At 35.7% G+C, this 20,179-nt stretch overlaps 1 protein-coding gene across 4 annotated transcripts in view; it reads left to right on the plus strand.

Annotated features, from left to right (window-relative positions):
• LOC126859125 (cell adhesion molecule Dscam2) overlaps positions 1–20,179 on the plus strand; it is a 96,005-nt gene that overhangs the window by 13,384 nt on the left and 62,442 nt on the right. For all 4 annotated transcript variants that reach the window (XM_050610101.1, XM_050610103.1, XM_050610104.1 and 1 more), the window contains exon 2: positions 7,613–7,657. The gene's annotated coding sequence lies outside the window, so the exon portion shown is untranslated. The remainder of the gene's footprint in view (positions 1–7,612; positions 7,658–20,179) is intronic.

The raw sequence follows: 20,179 nt of genomic DNA on the forward strand, positions 1-20,179 counted from the left end.
ATATTCTATACGAGACGCGCAATGCGAAAGGATCTCCGTATACGAAGCATAAAATTGCCCGGCATTGCATTTTTACGTTGTGATTTCTCGTACAAAAACTACGACCATTCATAGCTGGCCTTTCCTTTTCCGTTAAAAATTATGTTAATAATCTCATTGTATTATCTCACGTGAGCGACTTTTGTTTAAATTAACGCTTTTCATACTGAATCACATACATTTATCACGATGTATAATAAAACTTATCTAAATACATATATCAAGAGTAGCATTTTTTCTGCTTACTCTAATTATTCCGAATAAAAATATGTTCTTAAAACTTCTTTTAAAATTTCTTTTAAAATTTCTTTCAAATCTATTTCGCTTTCAACGTACGTCATCATTAATGTTCTTAATAAAGCAAAATTGATTAAAATGAGATACATCTAAGACGCGCCAAGCTTGTTATAGTCAAATCTCAGTTTGATTTATGTGTTAATATTACAAGAATAAAGAATATTCACTTTTCTTTCATTCAAAGAATGATTCTGATGAAAAGCTATCTGTCATTCGTGTAACAATATTTACACGACTCTTCCGTGATTACTTCCTAAGATTCTTACTTTCCCTAAGATCCCTTCTTCTCGCGTGGCATGAGTGAGCGTGCAACGAAGCGGCACGAAAATGAATGGTGTTTCGTTTCGGACGCAAGGGCGCCGGTTCAAAAATCTTTATCCGGCTCTACGTCGCTCCTATTATAAAACGATACACAAAGAATCAGGGAGACAAGAAGACGCGCGCGGATCGCGCGAGACAAAGACGGAGAGACAATAACACGGAACGTCGGACGGTCGACGAGTGTGTCGTGTGTCTGTTCAAACGCACTTGACCCATCCCTTTCTGCTCACCCTTCTCGTCCTCATTCCCCTTTTTTCTTCTCACGTACGCGAGTTTACGAATTCTACGTCGGCGTGACGTTCGTACGGGATCAGAAGTCAGACAGTCAAACGAAGAACGCAGGCAGGTATGACTTGCTTCCTTTGACGCGACAAGGAAGATTGCTATTTGTGTGTCTTTGAGACATTACGACGTTCTTCACGCGGCAAAAAGCCGGTGATAAAAATCTCCGTCTATCGAAACGTCTTTATCCGTCAGGTTGAATCGTGCGCTGCTAAAATAATTTCTCAAGAGTTTGTAATTATTAACTCTAGAAGTGGATACCGGAGTTTGTAAAACTCCAAGATGTTCCTTGTTTGTTTTCTATATTTTTTCAAGAGAAGATAGTAGAGATATTCATTCACGGTATCTTAAAAATATTTCAAAATAAAGAAAGCAGAATGTTTCGAGAAAATATGATCGTGAAAATGATGCTCTGAATGCAAGAATCTCTGATCGGGCTCTCCAGTTTTCTCTTCAGTTGTAAGATCGAGCTATCATCTATTCGACTTATTAGTATTCATCCATAATGTAAGTAACAATATTTCCATCTTCTTTTCCGTTATTGATAATCCTTAGATATTTGTTGCCAGACATTCAATAATCTCTTCAATAATAAGATACCACCAACAAATATTGACCCTCTTTAACATTCCCTTCCGTTTCTCTCCTTCTGCGACTGATTCATCTTTCTTATTTCTTATACAAGAGAGTTTATCATTTGATATCGATTCCGCTATTCTATTGAAGCGGAAGTAAGATCCTCTCCTTTTCCCTCCTCCCTCCTCCCCTTCCCACCCACCGAGATGTTTATGGAGTTTCTCGTTTCGAGCAGAATCGTTTCACATCGATCGCCCGATGAGCATTGCGCACACTTGACCATTTTGTTTTGACCGCAAATTCGATTCTTCGGAATACAATTTCAGTCATTGGTAATCGCATTACATCCGGCTTGCCGGATGCTCGGTCCCGGCTTTGCCTTCGCGCAGCCTGCATTTCTAATTGAATTTCGTTTTTCGCTTACTTCGGCGTCTTCGTTCGGTATCGATCCGATGTCGCAACCGTATCGACGCGGAGTTTTCATTTTATCTAAAAGAGAAAAAATAAAATCATCCTTGTTAATCCGGATTTAGCGTTAGTCTTGTGCGACTCTCGCATGAATAATTTACGTGAAAAAACCTCGCGTCGCATATTACTCGAAATTTATGCTCGCCTGGAGTTTTGCACAAATTCGGAACATATATGTGGTTATAAATCTTCGTCTAATATTCTCCGTACGTCTTATTAAAATGAAAATGTTCATTTTTTAAATGTAAACAAATTTTCTTTTTTAAGTTTAGCGTTTCTCAATAAAATTGATCCGATGCTGGGCGAAACGTGCCTCTCATTGCCGATCCATCGCAAAACTATAAGTTTATCGAAGATATTTTATTACACGCGCGCGCGCGCGCTTGACGCACTCTACAAAATGTTTCTCATGTTTATTATGATAGAATAAATTTTACTAATAATTGATACAATTTTTATAATTTATGATACAATTAAATTATTTTCTGTAATTTTATTTTAACTTTTATTTTTATTTTTTTTTTTTTTTGATAAAATTAAGTTATTAATAATTTTTGAAATATACATTTGTCTTCTTTGACATTTGCTCGTAAAAAAAGGATACGATTAATCGCAAGATTAATTAGCGTACAGTCAAGGATTTCAATATTAATATAAACAATAAAAACGAGTCAATGTTTTTAAGATTCTCTTTCACCTTATTTTTGTTTCAATCGACTGCGTCGACTGTTTTTATCGGACCGTGTATATATATATATATATACATAATATTGGCACTTATATTGAATCGGAAACAGAAAAGGTAGTAGAAAAATCAATACGAATTTTACCACATTGTCAATTCGTTATGCTTTAATTATTCGGCGACGCGCAATCGCCATCGGACAAAAAATATTCGAATGGGAAACGTGATAATCTATAGCGAGCGTAAACGGCAACACGTAACGAGACTTTTATTATTGAAACCTAGATATACAATTCTCCGTTGCACTCGTCGCCGGTGAAAAAACTCCACCGCACTCCCGACTTTAAGCCGACGGAAGGGCGCGCTTTAATTGGACTCGTTGAAAGCGACACGGGACAATACCTCATTGCTATCTATTATTCTTTGTCGGATTATTGTTCGTTGCCTATCTTCAAGCTCGCGGTTCGAAACATGCGCATCAATAGCATTGCTCTGCAATTGGCGGAAACGCATAATCACGCTTCGCCTCGAGAGAAACGAAAAAGAAGTGTTACGTAATTAGTCATTATACATTATCTGTGGTTGCTGTTACCAACAAGTGCTATTTCGAGATATATTTAATGTAATAATAAGTTCCATAGGATTGAAATGATACATAAATTATTTGATTTATTAAATATTTTATGTATTCTATTTTCAATTATTTCGGATTGTTCCCCTTCGAGATGAATCAGCTTTCATGATGCAGAGTCACGAAGAGGTCGCGATCGTAATTTCGGTCGAGACAAGATCGTGAGAATCCCTTAGGTTAAATCTAATCCGAGCAGGAGGAAGATTAATGGAGGTGACGTTACTTGTAGTTCGCGTTTGCCCGTTTGTTCCTTCGAAAACTAAATGTCGACCTCAAGATTGAAACAAGAATAAGGCGGAAGAGAATCTTGGAAACATTTATGGTGATTCATTTTTATTGCTTATATTAATATTGAGATCCTTAACTATACGATGATTAATCTCGCGATTAACCGTATCATTTTTTTGGCAAATGTCAAAGAAGAAAACAAATGTATGTTTTGAAAAATATTAATGACTTAATTTTATTAAAAAAAAAAAAAAATAAATAAATAAATAAATAAAATAAAATAAAATAAAAGTTAAAATAAAATTAGACAAAATAATTTAATTGTGTCATAAATTATAAAAATTGTATCGATTGTTAAAATTTATTCTATCATAATAAACATGAGAAACATTTTGTAGACTGTCAAGCGTATAATAAAGTATCTTCGATGGTAAGAAACATAACGATGTTGAATCTTACGAGATATATGACGAAATTTGTCAGGCGTTGCTTCGCGAAACTTTGTTTTTCGTGTCGAAAAATGTTCTTCGCCAGCAGGTAAAGCCGTCCTTTTTGATTACGCGGTTTACGTTCCGAATGTAATTAAGGTAACGAGTATCGCGCTCGCAGGAGAGATGGGAGCGTGTTTCGTTGTCTCGACCAGTTTTTGCTGGCACTCGAATGTCGCCTCTTTAACACAGTAAAGGTCTCCAGGAAGACAGGAGTGGACTGAAGAAGGAAAGAAAGCGGAAGGGAAGAGAGTAGAACGAAAAGAAAATCGAAGTTGCCGACAGCACTCCGTGGGACCCTCGGGGCCGCGCTTAATTGGATCGAATCGAGTCGAGGCAACGACGAGGAAGAGTCACCGCTCGTACGCTCGTTTCGCGTCTTAAATTTCAATTATTTCGAGCTGCGATCAGAGACCCTTGGATCAAAACGTCGGTTTATTTGTCGTTAATAAAACACGAACGCTTTCTCTCCGACTGGACTGAGATTAATTGGAAAAACTTGAGCGTTTGAACTCGCGAAAATAACTAACGTTCGATTCCCTGATAGAGTATACCTCTGTCGTGAGTGATATCTTTAATCTAAATTCTATCTCTTCTTTTTTTGTGACGCAAGCAAGGGAAAATTTCACAATAAATAAAGTTAATTGGAAAGATACTTTTAAAGAAGACAGATTTTTTTTATATAAATTAAAAAATATGTAAGAGATACACGGAAAATATTTTATATATATATACATATATATATATATATATATATATATATATATATATATATACACACACACACACACACACATTATATTTATGTATTAATATAAAATTGATCACTACTACGGAGAAAGATAAATTTAATTTAATAAGTAACAAATAATATAAAAATTAAATAAATTACAAATTACTTATTTTGCAGTTCCCGCTGTCGTTCGATGCCTTTTTTTCCTTTTGCTTCTCCTTTGCTGCTCTTTTATGACACTTTTGCATGACACTCGCTGTTAATTACGATCATGGGCGCACTAATTGGTTGGATACGACGATCGCGTGACACTTTACACGCCGCTTCCGATGTATAATCATCGTGCGCGACACGCACTTTATTTCATTAATGAGAGAACAACGTGGAAATTACGGCGCTCGAAAATCTCGCTATTCAAATTCGCGCGTCACTTGCTGCGGCGACATTTAACAGATAGTATATCCTTTCGTTTTACAATAATCACTCATCTGCTATTATAAAGTTTGGAATACGGATTAAACACATATTCGAGAATTGTGCAATATTCAAAGATATAGTTAAGTTTGTCGACTAATTTTGAATAAATTTCGCGGGATACGCGTTTTGACAAATTGCAACGATGGATTGTACAAACGCTGAATTTATGATGGATTGATAAATATTAAAATGTAGGATTAATAACGAATGTACTTATTATAATTGAACATATCGCGACGCTGTTCGATCCGCCTCGTAAACGCAAACGTTTTTTGTTAATGACCGAAAATGGCATTGGCAACTTCACTTTGATATCGCGCGGTATTACGCGAGTCGAGTTAATGGCTAGTTGAGAGGCAATGTACCGTCCCAAAATATACAATCGAAATTCACGATATTGCACGCGAGATACATAATAAATCTGCGAAATAAATTATTAATTAACGGTCGATATATCATCAGTTTTCCTTTACTTAAATTATTTGATCCGCTAATCGTATATTACTCCCGATAATCATGGGCAAATAATGCTTAAATCGGCGAAAGATTCAAAACCCGAAATTCATATTCATATCTAAATAAATTAAAGGAATAATTATTATTTTAAATATTGAGAGATAAATCAATAATTTATAATTGGCCTTCCATAACGCTTCGATTTCTTCTCGCTCATATTTAAAAAATATATATCGATAGCGATGTATCATCTTAGGATCTTTCGAAACATAATCGCGAGAATTACTGGAAGATGTTAAAAACGTGATTGTTACAATTATTAATTATTAGTCAGCGTGATTTATATGAGCATTGCTATTTATCGAATATTTCACGTGATATATTCCTTTGGAAAATCGGAGTGACATAGAAATTATAAATTTTTCTGTTATGATAAAACAAATAAGTTAAATTATTAGTAATTATAAAATGTTTACGGGCAACATAATGTATTATTTAAATACGCCTCGAATATATTTTGCCTCGCGCTGTAATTCGAATTTTTCATTTGTTTTCACATGTAATTAATCCATCATTTTCATATCAAAAATTTTGAGTAATACACAAACCAGGGTAAAATAATTCACAATGAAAAGCTCTGCGATATATTGATCGTTTATTAATATAATGCATTTATATATTTCGTGACATTTATGTATTCAAAATATATCGTGTAATATTGAATTTTGAATGATGTATTTTTAGATGACACAACATATCTTTTGACTAATCATTTACTTGAATATCGGACGATATCAAAGTGAGAGTTTGTGTCAATGATATTTTCGAGTTCTTTGATGATTAATGATACATAACGCGAATGGACTCTGAATCATATACGGCGTTACAAAACGCGTTTACTCAATAAATATAGTCGTATTTTAATATGTCATTCGAATAATTTATTAATTACATAACGAAAGTTTAATGTTGATTAAAACGGTATATTTATATTATTTATTTGATAGATTTATAATAAAAAATCTATCACACGAATAATTGTGACAAAATGACAATATATTTTTGAATATTAAATTCCCCGGATATCTTAAAATTTAAATTATTCATTTAGCCACTTACGTGCGCTCTAACGTGACATAATAAAATTATAATAAAATATATATATATGTATATTATTTGTTAGCAATAAAAGTTGCATTGCCACAGTGAGTGGCACGTGAATTTGACCGCGTGATTTTCGAGGGAATCGTGACTTTACGCGATCGTAATTTCCACATTGTTCTGCCATAGCGATATAATGAAGCGCGTGCCGCGTATGATTATATTATACATCGGCATTTCTGCGCGTATGCGAAGTGTATTCTCTCGATTGTTCTACTCTGCCGATTAAAGCACGTGCGATCGTAATTAATCGTGTTCTCACAAGTGAGTGTGTCATGTAAAATACCGAATGAAGAAGCAGCAAAGGATGAAGAGAAGAGGAACAGGTCCGGAGAGGCATCAGTTGACAGCGAAGCAACTGTAAGATTAGTGATTTATAACTTATTTAAGTTACTATTTATTGCCAGTGTGAAATTAATTGCTCGTTTATGCCGTAGTAAAATAATCGATTTTACAGATTATTTTACATCACATAATATGACACGCATATAAAATATTTTATATGTTTAAAATTTGTAGTTAAACTTTTTATATGAGAGATTTTTAATTATCTCGTAAATTTTGTAAAAGCTTCCGCTTTAAAAAAATTTTGATTCGGAGAATTTATGTAATTTTTTTCAAATTAAATATCTGTTTTTATTAAATATATTTAAAAGATAAATTGTAAAAATTCTCAACCGACCGCAATTATTGTTTTTAAAAATATTAATTATGTTGTGCAACATTATTTTATATGCAAAACGAATATACTTTTTTTTTATGTTTTACAGATTAAAGTTGTGTGTGCTACAATTCCGCCGTTGTACATCGTACCGGTGAGTGTTAAATATTGTTTTCTATTTGCGTTTCTCTTTTGCAAGTTTAGAAGACTTGTAATAAAATAAAATGCGAATTAATAAAACAAAATATAAAGCGACTAATATATTACCCTTGCATCGTCTATGATGGTATTATCCCGGCCATCATTGTTATACGCTTTGTAGGTTTATGAAATCGTGGAATTGCGGGATTATTTGTATTTCACAAATATTTTGCATTATCTTCGCAGAAATATGAACTGGCATGCATTTGCATATAATAATGGCTAATAAAATGCTTTATAACCGGACATGCGCCCTCGATGATTTGTCGTAACGCGAATCTCTTCGTAAAAACGGTAATAATTAATAATTCATCTATATGAATCTCGCAAATATCGTCGTAAGAATTTTATGAATCGCGCGACGAGAAGGGAGGATACGAAACGGAGAGGAAAAAGAAGTTCACGAGCACGTACGCTTCGAGATAATTTTGATCCTATAACCATAGGGACGTTATTATTTTTTGATTGTCCGCGTGGTTAATCGGGAACAACCATCTTAGAGACGACTGGATTATCGTCTTATCGTTTCTTATCACAAAAGTAGGGTTTACGAGCGCTTTACGATGAGTTTTAAGCCGCGCGCATAAAACACCTCTAAATGGAGAGCAACAAAGCTCTCGGCAAAATGAACGCTCGCGGTAAAATGAAATTGATACAGTGTTCTCGCGTGCATCTTTCTTCTCACTAAAATTGCATAAGATATCGTTATTTATTGCGAACGCGTAATATGAACGATGAAAAAGGACAATAAAAGAGTGGTCACGCTCGACTAAGATTCTTTGCCATCTTCAAAATAAATAATATATCTTTTAAATATACGATTTATTTTTTATTTACTTTATTTATATAAGTTGTATAACTAAATCTCAATCTTGAATTATATATAATAATGTTTACAAATTTTCATTAAATCGCAATATAAAATATAATTATCCTCGACTCTCGTTATATTTATAAACAGAAGACATATTTTAATATTTATATTTATTAATACCATCACAAATTGCTTACAATCTGCAATTTTTCACGATCTCGATTTTCTAATCCGAATCGGTTTTTTTTTTTGTCCATAAAGCGAAGATAATAAACTTAAAGGGCGATTTGATGCTGCTTCGATCGATCGATAGATCTCGCGGGTAAGTCTAACCGGTCGTTACTTTTTGGCCTCTTTGCATACGTAATTGCCTCCGCTGAGAGAGGTACGATGTGGTAAGGGGCGAGACGAAAGAAATGGCGCCTCGTATTACGAAGGTCGTAGCGCGAAACAGGGGAAAGCAAAAAAATTGGATTGCAGCCCGCCCTCGCGTTTACGGGCCGCTGCGATATAAACGAGGGTCGTTAAATCCTCTCGCCTAGTCACGCAGGATTTTCCCCAATGGCCTTCACGGCGTCCGATATATCGATAGCTCGATGCAAGGAGGGTTACGACTTGAAAAAAAATGGCTTTTCAAAAAGTACCTTCTCTGAAATGTGTTGTGCACTTAGAATTTTGATTACTGTACCAAAAGTACAATATAAAATCGAGTTATAGCTTTACAAAAATATTATAAATCAATAATCAATATTTATGAATTTCAACAACAAGATATTATTGGGTCGTTCGGAAAGTAATTTCATTTTTTTTTTTCGTTTTTTTTCTTCTTTTTTCTCTAAAAGAAAAAATCATTTAAAAATCCGTCGAATTTTGGATTTGCTAATTTTATTGGGTCGTTCGGAAAATAATTTTTTTAATTTTTTTTTTCTTTTCTTTTTAAAAATCGTGTATTGACACGATCGCAATACGTCTGAACAAATGTAAATTTACATTGCTGTTCGAATGTGAAGTAAAATGGCAAGAAGGACGTAAATACGGGTTGCCTTACGGCCACGTTTTCGTACAGTGGAGTACAGTCGAAAATCCGAAGAATTGAAGTCGACTTCGGAGGATATATACGTACATATAGAGACTCGATAACTTGATGGAAATCGATTTGGGATACGTTCACGTACGATACGCATTTACGAGAGCTGAGCTATAGGTCGCTTTTAATGAAACTTTGTTGATTCGGGAGTTGGAGATACTTGATTAGCGTGCTTGTCCGGCAAGCTTCACGGAATGTAATATTTGATTTTAGGCTTTTGAATAATAGCCTGCTTATAGCCCGATCAATGGGATACTTGAAAATTATTAGCTCAAAGAATAATAGAGAATTATTAATAATTCTTTTTTTCACTCTCTTTTCTTCTTTTTTTCTCTCTCTTCTTTTATTCTATAATATACGCATTCTATAATATACGCATTATATAGACAGATGTAGAAATATGTATTTTTTTTTTTTTGCAATATTGTTCAAGATTAATTATCGATTTTTTCGGTCTCAATTTTTTTTTTAACAAAATAAATTTAAAAAACATTTAAGAAATTAATATTTAAGAAAAGATCGAATTAAAAATTTGCCAAAAATTATATCATTAAAATTACAATATTTGCGTCACTGATGATAATTATTCCTTACGCGCACACACACATACACATACATATGCATGTATATTCTTTCTTAATTAAGATGATTAAAGAAAAAACTCATTAGCTTATTAAATTACCATCGCGTCCGTCGCAAACATTTCAGTGTTATACTTTGCGAAACGTCGATTCTGTTTACGCGCTAATCGCTCAAGCAAAAATAAAAAAAGTAATGTCGCGAGTAATTAAGGATCACAGAATGACGCGCGAGACTTTCCGCAATCATCGCGCGAAATTGCTTAACTACGCGTTGTCCACGGGACGCTAGTAATACCTCACTTATTTCCTTGCATTACTCGCTTAACCAGGTTTAACAAGCGTAAAGGTATGAGCAAAGGAGCTCGAGGAAAGAACGACGCTCATCGACATTCGCGATTGCCGTGTTCGGGTACCACCACGATAATTGCGATCGCGCAGCTTAAAGGAAAGTCCGGAAAGCCGAACGGGGAAGTACGACGGCTTTCTTTTCCATCATTCCGCGAAACTATCTCTGCGCACTAATTGAAGCACCTTAAATGCAAATGTAATCGCGATACTTGAAAAATGTGGCGGTCCGCGACGATGCCAACAATCCGTAGTCTCCCTCTCGCGAACGCTCATTAGGCGTGAAACACGGCAAATTGCTTATAGATATTTATTATAGCGGAGATAAAGAGATGATTAAAGTTAACGATCGTTTTTTGCAAACCGCGAGTCATTACGTTTGCAAAGAAATCTGTTTGCTTCGTCATTTCAAGCGATTATTTATAGCAAATTTTAGTTTCTAATTGATTAGCACTATTAATTCTTATATCTGGACAATTTCTTTTATCCAGCATACGCGTTTAATTTTCAATACTTTTTTATTCATCTCCTTTTACGTTTTGCAGATTTAAAATAATTAAGATAAAAGACGTGCGTTTTAACTTGTCAAATTTTTGATATAAAAATAATTATGTAAGATAATAAAATTATCTCGTGCGTTTCAACTTGTTAAATTTTTGACATAAGAACGTTGCGCATCCGATGTAAAAAATTGCACGTATATTTTTTTATATGCAAGACTCGTTTCTCGATATCGCAAGAAATAACTGCGAACTGTCCAAGCTTCAGCGCAATTATATTCGTCGCAGCGATCCTGCCGCTGCGAGGCATTATAAAGTTATTGAAAAATGTCCGTATAAGAGAATCGCGGTCTCCTGGCAATGGATAAAACTTTTAAAAGGCTACCGAACTCTATTTCTCTCTCTCTCTTTCTCTCCTTCTCTCGACAATTCGCGAGTGCTTGAAACTGTGCGGATGGTTTGCCCGAGTCTGGCGTTTCTATGACTAACGGAAATCGCTTTAACCCCTTGCGGTCTAGTATAAGCGCATATCCGTCCGCAAACTTGTTTTGGTCGAACCTCGGGAAGTAGCTTGGCCGCTATTATCTGTGATATGGATTTCGTCGAGGCGAGCAACGTCGTTTTATGGAGTAATTAAATCGATAAATAGTTCCTTACCCGTAATCTTATTTATATAGAGCGAATTGTTGCGCGTTTGAGAATTTTTGCGAATTAATGCGTTATTAAAGATCTAATATAAAATTAATCTGTGAATGGTTGAAAAAGTAGCGCACTGAAAAATTTTTATCTTTAACTCTTTAATTTTAATTTTTCTCTTAGATATTATAAATCTTATTAATGAAAAATATAATATTTCCTTTAATCGTATTATATACTCCAATAATAATCTAGTATAATCCAGTAATAAAAATAAAATAAAAAATAAAAAAAATATATATAATATATTACATTAAATGTAGAAATAGCAGTAAAAGTAAAAATAACTCAAAATTACTTTTTACAAATATATATTTGTGTATAATGTGTGTGTATGTAATATACAGGATTACTTTCCTTGATGAGCGCAATACACACTTTGAAATAGATTATGAAATTATTAAAAAGATTTAATTAGAAAACGGATCCCGCGGATAGTCGTGTTGTCAGACGCCATCTTGGATGACCTTTGTGACAGACAGCTGGAAGCTCAGAGAAGCTGGCAGAGACGGCTGTCGTCGTATAAAATTAAATTTTTAACGAGCTCGCCGCGCTCGTCCTTCCATTTGGTTCTCCCGTTCCTAGGTAGTTTACGAAGTAAATATCTGCACATCGGTAATTAAATTCGATTCGGTAGTTCGTGGTGGCTGTAGGTTTCGGATAAGAGGAAATCTCGAGAGGGCGAAACGGCGATATATCGGGTGGGTCGTTTGAAACTGCTTTCGTGGTATTGCCGCGTCCGTTTAAGCAATCTTAAAATTTTATCTTTAGTTCATTATTTTCCGAAAGTTTCGCAAATTAAAATACGAGTTTTTTTTTAAACATTTTAATCATCAACACAAATGTGCGTGTGATGAAAAAATATTGATATAACATCGTCGCTAATTATTTTTCGAAAATCAAATATCTCTTTAATTTTCAAAGTAATACAGAAAAGGAATTTTGCATGAAATACAAATTTCAAAACGACGATGAAAATGCATCAATTATTTCAACTATGTGTACCGACACATGTGTAATTTCTCAGCGCGATGAAATTAATGTAACAAAACTGATAAAAACGTAAAAACGTGTGTTGATGTAAAATGTAATGGAAAAATGGTGGAAAAAGAAAAAAAAAACATCGTAGAAGCAGGCGGGCCTGAAATTTGTTTGCTCAGGGCGGCAACGTAAAGGGGGACGAGGAAGGCTGAAGGGGGAGCGGAAAACCAGATCCAGCTCTACACATGTACGTGTTGCGTGCGCGCGTAATGGTATACCACCAAGAAAAATGTCTACTTGTACCGCGACGACCACCTCTAGTACATCTTCTCGAAGCAAACTTTCCGCTCGTTATTTACCGCGAAACTATTTTGCAATTTAATGGCGTTGCCCTCTCCCCTCCCCCTTCCCTCCCCCCCTCCCCCGCGTCTTTCGTCACTTTTGCTCGCGCGGCGACGAATGCGGTAAATGATGTTTACTCTCGCGTACACTACATTTTACCCTAATGGCCCGTCTCTTTTCTGTTGCGAGGAAATTCGAAGAGTACCGAGGATCCTATCTGATGAGATATGTATATTAGTGCGCGAACAGATAAATTTTTTGCGATTAACTTGCACGCGGCGTGTATCATTATGATACTCGACATCCTAAAATAAGTTGGAATTTTTTATCATATCATAATAAATTCCATGTAAATATATAAATGTCCGAATAAATATGTAAATGAAATAATAAATATAAATATCCGAATTAATAAATTTTTCAAATTAATATATTTCATCATTTCAGTATTTCATTGCTTCGTTATTTGATAAATTCTTTTTAAATAATATAATTATTTGAATCAACGTTGAAAACTTAAGCAATTATTGGTATAGATATATTTTTAATCGCGCGTCTTTGCAAAAAAACCCTTCTTTTTTTTTCAAAAAATTCTTTTTATTTCAAAATCCTAGAGTGAATTTAGATTCCAGAGTGAATATAAATAATGTACGCCCTCCTTTTTTAGACGTCTTTTATTGAGAAAGATACGAATATAAAGCGATACGCGATTGCGTGCGGGCCCGTTATCATGAAGGGAAACTTTCATCCTCGTATATGACGGCGGAAGTATTTCGGTCATTGGAATAAAAAATTTCCTTCGACGTACGATGCGCCACATTGTACCTGCGTTATTGATTCGTTCTACTTGCCGATAAATACGATGCGCTCTCCGGGGAGTAAATTTTTTTTTTTTTCATAGAATTGATCCGCCGTGTCTCCGAAAAATATTCATTCCGGGCGTTGCGAGCCATCGGACGTTATTATCGTCGCATCTCGTTACTCAATTCGGAATATTTGAACTGTTTACTGAAATGAATGATATCTTCTCTTGGTTATATATATTATCCTTATCTTGTCTTGAATATTATCTTTATATCCTTTTGTTTTATTATTAATTACTTGATTTTTTTTAATGATCAATCATTTTATATAATACGTTGACATTACGTTAAATATCTAATGTTTTGTCTTATGAATGTTTGAACGGCAGATATCGATTTAGCGAAGCGTCACAAGAAAGACAAAAAAAAAAAAGAAAAAGAATACGCTATTCTCCGGATGATTCGTGCGTGTATTCTGGCGTTGTCTTTCCATTCAATAGTGTGCAAGGTATATTTTGACAAAGAAGAACATTGAGTTTTTGCGGTCGATGACCTAGTACATTTTCTATGGCACGAGATTCTGGGCGTCATTAGATTTGATATATGAAAGAAACAGAGAGCGTCGCCTACGGCGAAATAAAGCGATTATAAAGCTCCAGCCGTTATCAAAAGCCAGAAATGATTCATCGTCAGTCGATCGAAATTCCTTTTTTACTTGATTTTATGCTGGCGTGTTCCGAAAGAACAATAGAAGTAATGAGTAAATTATATTAATTTTAATAAATGAAATTAGCGCGATAAAACCTCAGAATGACGACTCTTTTTTAATCCGGGAGAGAGCTAGGATGTACCAGCTGGTAATGCGAGGATTATATTCCGAGGATTATATCGAGCCAAGATTATATCTCGTTTCCTTTAATCGCAAATGTTTTACATTATCCCTCGCAAAATCTATGCCATTAGAATATGGCATTATAATTAAAAAAAAAAGTAACAAGCAGATTTGCAAATGTAAAAGTGGAAAATTTTGCATTTCTTTAATAGATGAAATTTATTCAGTCCGTCGCGATTTATGATTTAATTAATAATAATCAAACTTAATTTTAATTTATATCCATTTTTAGAAAAAAAACTTTACAGCGAATATTTTATTCCGTTTGAACGTCATATTTAACATTTTCATTAATTAACGATTAATATTTTCGCGATATTCAAACAAGAATTCAAACTCGGAAATCAAAGGCAAACTAGAAAAGAGAAGATGAATTGTGAGAGAGTCGGCTTCGAACGGATATAAAAAGGTCGAACTCATCCACACGAGATCGATCTATTTCTAGTCGTGACATGCGCAGTGACAGAATCGCGTTTAATGTGGAGCGCATGTGTGTGCGCGATTCGTAATTCGCTAATTACAAATTATTAAACAAATATACGCCGGGTATCAGGATAGCACTCTTGAATAAACACTCGAGAGCGGCAATGACGATTATCGATGATAAAATCGCATTCTCACGCTCGAAAGAGAGAGAGAGAGAGAGAGAGAGAGAGAGAGAGAGAGAGAGAAAGGAGAGTGGCCGCGAGGGAAAGAGAGAAAGAGAGAGGGTGGGTGAAAACGTATGCATGAGCGCGGCGGCGTGGTACACCTGGATAATAGATTTTGTACACGAACGCGCCACCAACCGGCGCGAGTAAAATACTGGTTGCGCTACTAATTGTCGTTAATTGCCTACTCTATACGGCGAGTTTTGGAATGAGGTTTTGTCGCCCGACCCGGCTGGCGCAACAAAAGTAATTGCGATTCATTGCGTCGCGCTCGCGCTCGCGCTATCATTCGAAGATCGAAATGATAATTTTTACGTTTCAGGAGAACAGTTTTTCCCAAATTCTCTCGTACATTTCGCAATCGCGTTTTTTTTTTTCATTTTTCCCACCCACGTATTTCCCTTGTCGCTTTCATTCGCCGCGCCCTGTTTCCCTCATTTTCTGCTGTCTTTCCTCGTTTTCCCTCTCGTTTCTTTTTCACAAGCTCCCTTCTTGCCTCTCCATTCTTGTCATTCTTTATTATCCTTTATCACTCTTTACGTTTGTCTCGTTTGAATTTATTATACACCATCTTCTTTCCCATCTTTTCTTCTTCTTTCCTTATTATTCCGTTTCTTGTTTTACATTTACTCCTTCGTCTCTTTGTCGTTGAATATAGTTTGCTGTGAGTAGCTACGACGTAAAAATGGAGTGGCGTGGAGGAGCTGAGAATCAAGCCAGAGAATTTCGTTTTAGCCGCGGCTAGCGGACGGAATTTTCGTCGGGTCTGCTAAGCCTCTAAGCGGCTTAGGATTTCGTTGTACGCTTCATGAAAAGAACGAAAGAGAACTCGACGTTATAACGGGACGAAAGAAAAAAAAAAAAAACAATGTAGCCTCGGAACAAGGGAAGAGAGAATTTCTGTCCGTCCGCGAACGAAATGTATTCCAGGAAGTGTTGGTATTCCGACACACAATCACACGCGATTCCGCTTCCCCGGCCCCAGCATTTCAGTTCGCATTTCTAATTTATTTCACTATTTGTACAATCCTCTATCGCAGTTCCATCTTTCCGGTTGCATAATCCGACTTTGCACCTAAAGCTATACTAATAACGTCGACTGACGGTTGTTCTTCGATTATCGTGCTGGACACTATCGTAAAGTGTATAAATCCTTTTTAATTATAATAGAAAAAATTTTGCGTAAAAAAAAAAAAAATTACGAGCGAATTGCGATTAATTTTATTGGATTAAGGAAGTCGGCCGTTAAATGATGAATTGCCAATTCCAAATTGGCAATGCTGTAACATTACATATGCTGAAGAAGAAGATTGAAATCTTTGGTAGGAATTGGCATCGCTTAAGGTTTGGCAATTCGTCAAAGAATGAAAATCTGTTGAGAGTCACTATCCTTATAACGCGATATCATTGTGGCGGAGGCTACAATACAGGATGAACGGGGATTCAAACACGAGGTACGCGGCTTGAAATCCCAAATGCCTTTCCTACGTTTATCCAAATGATATGTACACTACGGATTTTCCCTAGCGGACTCCATCTTAACACTTAACCGTACGAGAGAAGATTTTCCATTTTCCGGTCCGTTGTACAATCGCGTTGCTATTCTGCGATGCGCAATATAAGTAAACATTGAATTTAGCATTAGCCTATACTTAGTTACTGGAAAACCTAATAAAGCACATTTTTATATATTATTCAAGAACAATTTGACGTCAAGAGTTCAAGAAAATAAAACACAGAAACTTAAGTAAAATTATAAATAACTTATCCAAATACGATTACGCTTGCCAAAGTATGACAGCTCAGTTTATTCTACAAATGTATTTTAAAATAATGCTTCGCGCAATGAATAAGAGCATAACTATTATAAAACACTGAATAATAGCCTTTATTTCGCGTATTAAAATACAGGAAAGATTTTATTGCAGATAAATTGTTAATTAAAATATCAGTCGGAAGAAATCGATATCTCTTTTTGGAAACTTGATTGACGCAGCCGACTCGCATGTTCGATTTTCGGCGGCGTCACTCGTATTTTGCGATGGGTGTCAGCAGGTAAACGAGAACAACGGGACAATTTCTAGTGCCTTCGCGTATATACGGCCGATGTAACGTGTATTTGGAGAACGTCCACACCGCAAGATATCTATGATCCGTTCACGTAACATCGTATACGCTCGCACACGGACGCATATATGAGCTGTGCGTCACGTGCGACCGATGGCGGGATGTGAGGGCGATACACTAGCATGATCAGCAGAGAACGAGAGAGAGAGAGAGAGAGAGAGAGAGAGAGAGAGAGGCCAATGTCTCCGGGTCTCCAGGATGGTCAGACATCCACGTCCACGTTCACGAATGGAAGCTAATAACGACGAAAGCGGGGTCAAAAGCCGACTAAAGGCCGATGGGACCAACCCCCATTCCATCCCCTCTATCCTCTCAGTTTCAAGGCGCTCCATCATTATTGTGACAACGTTTGATCTACACGATGCATCGTCGCACCCGGTAGATCCGCGTTCAGTCGCCGTAATTACGGCTAATGCGGCAGAGCCACGGCAAGCCATGGAACTCGCGGATGTTCAATATAATCCCTTCGATACGTTTAGATTTATTGACCGGTCAGCGTCTAGTAGCCGTAGGTAGTTACAAGGTAGCCGCTATCGGATAAACAACCAGTTGTCAATAATTAAATACGCAATATAAATATTTAATTCAGAGAGCCGTAACCCACTTCCCCCTTTTTCATCTTCTAAAACTTTTCAAATCGTTCTGACTTAAAGCGTGCTTCAAATCAATATTTTCCACATGACATTTTGACAATTCATAATCATGTTGGATTCAGATGTTTCGTAAATGATAAAAAAAAAACATTGTGTAACAAAATAGAGGCAGATAAGAAAATATTGCAAAAAAGAAGCTAATGAGTTTATTCTGTATAAATTCTTGGCTATAGTAAAAGTTTATGATAGTTTTCAAGAAATAAAAATAAATCTAACGAAATTAATTATTGAACCTTACGATAATCGTTCGTTAACCATTTCGAGAGACGATATCCCAAACATTTCGATTAATCGATAACATTTCCCAGGGATATCGTGCGGACTCCTCTGATGTATTAGCGCACCGTCGAGCTAATTCAAAAGCGATCTTTCGAATTAGTGCACTCGCGATCGCGGTTTCCGCGGCCCTGAGCCTGTATCGGCGCGATCGATGAAACGCGAGCTGATTTCGGGATTCGCTTTTGTCTCAACTCGAGGAAGGTCCTCTCGTCGGGTCAAATATTCTGCCGTGAATGTTCGACCGTTCGATACAATCGCGTGCAATCAGTGTGGAATGGAAAAGAGGCGACGCCTCGCACGATCAAGTATTATATTTCTTCAGTGATACTTGAACGTGTTACACTTTTCAATCTACTCAAAGTCTACAACGCGGTGATTATATACGCTGATGTGTACATCTTCGAAACTTTATAAAATAGAATTAGCATGTCGCGTACATACATTATGCATGCGCTCGTGTCTCGAAGGTGACAGCCGCGTATCTTGTGTATCTCCATTAAAAAATATATCACGTTTTATATTGCCTAGAAGAGCGATATAAAGTAGAGAGCGACGAGAAAGATCTCGAGCAAATTCAACATTATACGAGCGAGTATCGATAAGAATACCGGAATTGTCACACTCGCGATGGCCGAAGAATTCGCCTTAGAAATATCCCTTATCCAATCGGCTTCACCATTCCTGTATTCTTCCCGACGAGTTCACCGAGAGAGAGAGAGAGAGAGAGAGAGAGAGGGTTGGAGTTCACTACGTAGTTTATATTCCACCGGTGCCAGCATCTTTATCGAGGATCGGGAAACCCTAATTCCCCGAAGAATTTCGCACTAAGAATTTATGCCACGGAAACAATTTCCGATGTGCTCGCTCGTCTGAAAAAACTCTCTTACCAATACCCTTCAAATTCTCTTTTTTTTTTTTTAGATGGATTTAGAGGCGACCGAATGTGAACGTGTGTCTATAAGAAGAAACTTTGCGCTACGCGTATGCACGAGCAAGTTTCATTTCACTCGTCATTAAAGTTTTATTTTATTACGCACGATATAAACTGCGCTTAAATTAGAGATAAAATGAATTGTGAATTTTATAGCGAGAATTTTATTTTAAAATCTTCTTCGAAATCCAAAAGCCTCCTTTCGATCAAAGATATATAATTTTGAAGAGTATTTAAAAATGTGTTAAATGAGATGCGTGTGTCTATAGTAATTAACAAGTCAAAAATATGCATATTACACATACGTTATTCAAAATAATTATCATAATAAACTTGATACAATGACCGGCATAATAACCACTGGCATAACAATATAATGTAACGTCGCTAAAGCAGAGCACAATTTATTATTGCCGTATGTTGTTGGAGAGCAGGATATATATATTCTAATACATTTCTAAAAATGCGCTTATCTTTAGCAACATGCATGATAAATTTAGCAGTATTAAATCACAAGCATCATACATTTGTCGAAAACGCGGCGCGCAGCTCACAAAGTAAAATATTAATATTATTAAAAAATAAATTATTAATATCGTTTAGAAATTATTAAGAAATATTGAAATTTATTTATTTATTTATTTATTAGATGGCAAGAAATCCCTTTGGTATATAAAAGTGTAAAAATACACAATAAGTGATGCCAAAATTGAAAAAAAACAAAAAAAAAAAAAAACGAAAAACAAAATAAGAAAGAGAGAAAACAAGAACGCAAATAAAATAGAGTCAAGAGA

This window comes from Cataglyphis hispanica, chromosome 2 (genome assembly GCF_021464435.1).
Source record: "Cataglyphis hispanica isolate Lineage 1 chromosome 2, ULB_Chis1_1.0, whole genome shotgun sequence".
NCBI lineage: Eukaryota > Metazoa > Arthropoda > Insecta > Hymenoptera > Formicidae > Cataglyphis > Cataglyphis hispanica.